Source organism: Sprattus sprattus, assembly GCF_963457725.1.
Source record: "Sprattus sprattus genome assembly, chromosome: 21".
In the NCBI taxonomy this organism is placed as follows: domain Eukaryota; kingdom Metazoa; phylum Chordata; class Actinopteri; order Clupeiformes; family Clupeidae; genus Sprattus; species Sprattus sprattus.
In genome coordinates this window covers 15,174,008-15,180,007 of record NC_137919.1, presented here as the reverse complement: position 1 = coordinate 15,180,007, position 6,000 = coordinate 15,174,008, and positions in this window count along the sequence as shown.

The following is a 6,000-nucleotide window of genomic DNA, read 5'->3' as shown; positions in this document are numbered from 1 at the left end:
CACGGCGCGACATTTCCTGTCCTCTTCCTTTATTCTCTACCTCCCTCCCTCCCTCTCTCACCCCTCTTTCTCCCTCCCTCCCTCCCTCTCCCCAGTGCTTATGTTTATTTAAACAGCTCTTTAACGTGTATGCTTGATCAGGTTTGGATTATAAACGAGCTCGCCAGTGCTAATTGTGCTGCTCTGTGCGTTCTTGTTTTGCTTAATGCCAGGTTTCGCCAATCATTTGCCGCTCGATGTTTCCCCCTCCCCAACTGCGTCCCCACCAGGCACCCCGGCTCCTACGGGGGATGATGAATCTGGTTAGTTCTCACAATGGCACCCAGCACAATGACCTCGGACATCGGTACAAGCCAATTTCTTTCACTAAAGCTCCTGGTCAGCAAAAAAAATCCTGTGGAATTAATCTTTTCAGGCCTCGAAGACAAGCAGCCCGGCTCGCCTGTACATTTGTACAGCAAACTCCCTGCCGCGGCCCTGTGAGCAGAAAGGGTTTAATTCAAACTGGAGGCAGCGCGCATAATGGTGTTTTCAAAAGGAGCGACACAGGAAAAACAGTCCACAGAATACGGAACACCTGTTTCTCAACAAGAGTGATGTAGATATGTGGGGAAGAGGACGAGGAAGAGGAAGAGGAAATAAGGAGCCCTTCCTAGACCGGATCTCATTTTGTGGCTTTGAATGCAATATGGTCTGGCGTGCGTGCGTGCGTGCGTGTGTGTGTAGTTAGGTTAATGATCACTTTGTTCTGTGTTGAGGGTCTGTTGGGTTGATGGTCACAATGATGATAGGCAATGTGTGTGTGTGTGTGTGTGTCTGTGTGCGTGTGTATGTGTCTGTGTTTTTAAGTTACCAATACAAAGCAAAAGAGAGAGAGAGAGCTCCTAGCATTTTGACACTCCTAGTGTATTTGCTAGTAGTGAAGCACCATCATCAATTTTATTTATTTAATTGTTTATTTATTGAAAAAGGAAGCATAAAACACCTTCCTCAGATAAATCTTTTAAAGTTAGTTTTTTCGCATCTGCGTAGCTTTAGAGGAGCCTTGACTGCTCTCACTTTTGCTGAATGTGCACCACTCTGCACTCTTGCTTCACCCCCGGTGCTGCGCTGTGAGCTGCTCCAAAAACAGGCCCACTCCACCCGCCTGCCCGCCGGGGTGCTGCCGAGTCAGGCTTCCTGGGGATTGGTGCTCCACTTCGGGCAACTTCCTGTTTCGAGGCGGCGCGTCCTTCCCTCTGCTCGGCTCAGCAGAGAACTGGTCCTGACCTTTGACCCCTCCACATTTCTCGGCACATTTTTGTCACGTCCTTTCTTTAAACTTTTCGTAGGTTCCTTAACATGGGGCTGTATTTGTTTTCCCCTCTCTGGTTCTACAAGATTGAAACCCAGAACATTCCACCAGTGTAAATCCCTCAAGAAGAATAAAAATGAATTCTGTCATATCCCAACATTCCGACATTTTCCTCTGTGGGCACCTTGTCTTTCATGTATGTCAGTCATGAGTTCTTATTGTGCTTTGGCTGTCCTTTGTATGAAACTCAGCTGCATAAGCATTTTAAAAGACACCAGACATGATCAAATGCAGCATTTCAGCTGGAATGCCTTAACCTCTGCCACGGACTTCCATGTTGTCTCTCGGCATACATCTCGCTCATGGTGGGTGAGTTGATGGGGGGTGGGGGCGGGGGGTGGGTCTCTGTGTCTGGAAAGATGCTGTAGTGCGTGATGACAGCATGTAGCTGGAAGAACATGGGTGGGTTGTGGATGAGTGGGGAGTGGGAGAGGGGTATTGGTGTTCCAGGGGAAGCTTTGTCATGTTAATGTATTGGTGTGTGGCGGCCCTACAAATAGGATTTACTGTACAGGGGGCCCAGCCCCTGGAATGAAATTGCAGTCTCATAAAATGTACTTTTAAAGAAATTGGAGCGTGAGGGAAGGGAAAAGAGGCTGGGAGAGAGAGAGAGATAGAGAGAGAGAGAGAGAGAGGGAAAGAGGGAGAGGGAGAGGGAGAGGGAGGGGGGAAAGGTGGTGCACCGTAAATTAAACTTCCTGTCAAGTGGAGGATGAGATGGAGGTAGGGAGAATGGGAGCAAGTGAGTCAGAGTCAGATAGAGAGAGAGACGGAGACAGAAAGAGGAAGATGAGAGAGAAAGAGAGAGAGAGAGAGAGAGAGAGAGAGAGAGAGAGAGAGAGCGAGAGTCAGTGAGGGAGCGATGAGAATATGAGTATGGCTGTGGGAGGCAGATGTCGCAGGAAGCATTGCATTGTATCTCATGTGATGGAAAACCATTCACTTATTTCTGCTATATGAGATTGTAATGGTGTGTATGTGGGTGTATGTGTGTGTGTGTGTGTGTGTGTGTGTGTGTGTTCTCTGTGTGTGTGTGTGTGTTTGTCTGCAAATTTATGTTTGCATGTGTTACAAGCCAATATGACACATAAGCCTCCATACAAAGGTATTTACAAGCCACATACAATTCACCATATGGCGTTTGCAGTGTGATCTACATTGCTGGTGCTTTAGTGTGTCCCGCAGGTAAGCATGCATGCAGTGGTGCATTCATACAGTACATATCAACAGGTAGTGGCAGCATGCAGTTTCATGTTGCATGCGATTAATGCACCTAGCAAACTCAAATATATACGTTTGCTTTGGTCATTACAACTTCATGCATGCATTTCACCGCATGCTTGTAATTAGGCGACAGCAACTGAAATCTGTTCAAAAAGCAAATCCATCTATTTAAAAACCACATCGTCATTACTCTATAGTGTTTTAAGATATAAACTGATCAAAATATGGACAAACAATTCTTCACGTCAGCTTAGTGCTTCCACAGGTATGGCATTCAGAATACCATCCATCCCCTTTCACACACAGACACACACACACACCTCCCCGCGAGCAAAAGCCCATTTGCAGCATGGCACTGAGCTCAAGGAGCGGTGCTGGAATATGAAGTTGATTTAAAGCCGAAATCCCCCCCCCACTCTCGCTTGCCACCGTGCAGCGCCGTTACAGGGGCTATTCAGGGGCAATTCTCCACACATCACATTCCTCAAGCCCAGCTCTGCAACCCCCTCCCCCCCCTCTCATTGCACCCTATGAAAAAGACCTGGCTGTGTTCCCTTTATAACAAACCCACTTACTGTCCATCTCACCCCCCCCCATCACCCCACCCCTCAGTGCCATGAGTGCCGTAGGGGTCGGACCCACGGTGCGTCAGGCACATTTCACACCGTCTCCAGCCGTCTCTGCACGTCAGCAACCAGAGGCCCCAGGAGGCCATTTACCCGGCTTAGGCTCAGCCTCCCCCAGGAGGGCTGATGGAATGGACTGGGATGAGTGTGCAGGCCAGGGCTGTTACGCGCTTAGAAGTGGTGGCGGAGGAGGTGCGGACATTCAGGTTAATGTCGAGTTGAGTTGAGTTGAATGGGAGTAATCATTGGGAGTGGAATCACTACTTTGGAAAGGTAATGCATTCCTTCACACACACACACACACACACACACACACACACACTCACACATCTCTATTCTTCCCATGAATGTACCTGCACTGCCACTTACACACCCTCCCCCGCATGGCATACACACACACACACACACACACACACACACCCGTCGGAGACTTTGATTCTCACCCTGACTTTGAGGATCAAACCAAGGAGCCTGATTTGTGCGGCTGCTTTCGACAGCACGTCGACGCGCTCGCATACTTTTCCCCAGCACTTTTCCTCTCAAGAAAAGTTTCTGTCAACGGCCGCCAAGAAACGTTGCCACAGCCTGTTATCTCAGTGCACTCAACAAACACCCCGCTACCCCAACACACCCTCACTACCCTTTCATCATAATCTGCAAAGAGCCAAATCAAAGGCAGCTGTTTTGTCACTCTGCACCAGAAAGCCAAACTGTGAAGACACAACACCTTTGCTTGCCTTGTTTGTTTCTTTTTTTTTTCTTTCTTGTTTTTCTTCCATGCTTGTTTACATTACACCTGACCAAAAAGGACAGAATGTGAAACTAATTGTCACAAAAAAGTTGGCACTGTTGACTCTCACGTTTGGGCCTCATGAGCTTAGCATGAAAACTGCCGCGCAGTCTACAGTGGCACCAGTGGGTTAAGCTTTGAATGCTGCTGTAACGACTTTGTCACACAGCAGCACAACATTGGCGAACACAGACACCTGTGTGGTGGTGTTGGTGGGGGACAAATGCGACAACTTCAGCTGAACTAAGAACTGCAGAGTCACTGATGTGGTGGTGGTGGTGTCATCTGACAGGCCACCGCCGCCATCATCGTCATTACGGTGATGGACGGACACAAAAAGATGACAAGGTCGACACTGGAAGGAAAGGCAGGCGGCTTTTGACAGGCATTTTTTTTTTTTTTTTTGTTCTTCTCTCCTTTCTTTTATTCCTGAAGGTTCTGGAATCTCCTGAGGAGAATCAGAATCTGTCGAAGCACGAAGGACAATCTCTGATGATGGCGGGACTTCAGAGAGAGCTGAGGCGTGCACAAAAACCCCCCCATCCTCCATCAACCCACCCCCACCCCCTGCTTGTTCTGAAGTAGCAGAGGTATGACAAGTGGGTGGGGGGGGGGGGACGAAACTGTTCAGATAAAGGACACTTTTTGAAGATGAGAACTTCAGATATAGTTTCAAAGTGCCCCCCCCCCCCCCCCCCCAATCACTAACCCAACTCAACCCACCCTTTGTTAAGTTCTGAAATCCCGTCACAGTTGATGTGCTGACTGAGACCTTGCACTGCATTTCTCTCTCTCTTTCTCTCTCTCTCTCACTCTCTCTCTCTATCTCTGTCGTTTTCTTTAAGTCCATGCCCCACTGCTAAAGTCAGCAGAGCTTTCTAACAAGCCTCTCTCTCTGCTGGTTCGCTGTCTTTGGCCCCTGCTCTGTGGAACTGTCAGAGTGGCTCTTTGTCACTTTACTCTCTCCGTGGCCCTCCGCTCAATCAATTTGCTCGTTTTCATTCCCCACCAATCTCCCTTCACGGAGAAGCATTCCAGCAAACTTCCCCTCTCTCTCTCCTTGGATGCTCTCTTTCCTCATTGTCTCTCACCTTCTTCGAGGCTTCACTTTCTCTCTCTCTCTCTTTCTCTGTCAGCCACTGCTCTTTTTTCCTATTGAAGTGTCCTTCTCTTTTCCTCTGTCACCTCCTTCTTTCATTGCCCCATCTCTCACTCTTTCTTTCTCCTTTACTCACTTTACTATCTCCATCATACTGCATTTTTGTCACTTTCTCCCTTTGTAATTACTCCCTGTCTTTTCTCTCAACCACTCTCTCTCTCTCTCTCTCTCTCTCTTTCTCTCTTTCTATTTCATGCATCATTTCCCTGTTTAATTGCAGCTGGCTGAAATCGCTCTGCAGTCACTGGTAGTTTGCTGCCCTCCTCCCTGTATCCTGAGCCAGCGCTATTCAATTAGCTCTCGCTAGCTAGTCCAGTCACGGGTGGCATAGGATGGACTGGGGAGGGGGGAGGGTGGGTGAGCGTACCGGACCTCCTGTCCCTGTGCTGGTGTGCCAATCCTCTACATCACACTACAAAGCAGTATGCCAGGCCAGGGTGGCTGTGCCAATCCACTTCAGTAACGCACACACACACACACACACACACACACACACACACACACATTCATGCGTAAACAAAGATGCTCACAAAGGCACACACACAAACACATTCATGCGTAAACACTGACATTCAGACATAAGCACACTCACATACACCCCGCACCCCCCCCCTCCCCCAACCCCCCCACCTTTAGCATATTATCTCGCACAAAAACCTGTGCTCAGTCTGACCAGAAGAACTATTTTGGATTATGGAGATTATAGAGACAGAGGGGCTGCTTGAAATGAACAAATAAAAATAATAATAAAAATCACTCCTTCCAATAAATAATGCCCAAACAGCCATTTTGTTGACTGAGCTCTTAGCTGATAGATCCTCCAAGCGCTACGCGGGGGCTTTTGTCT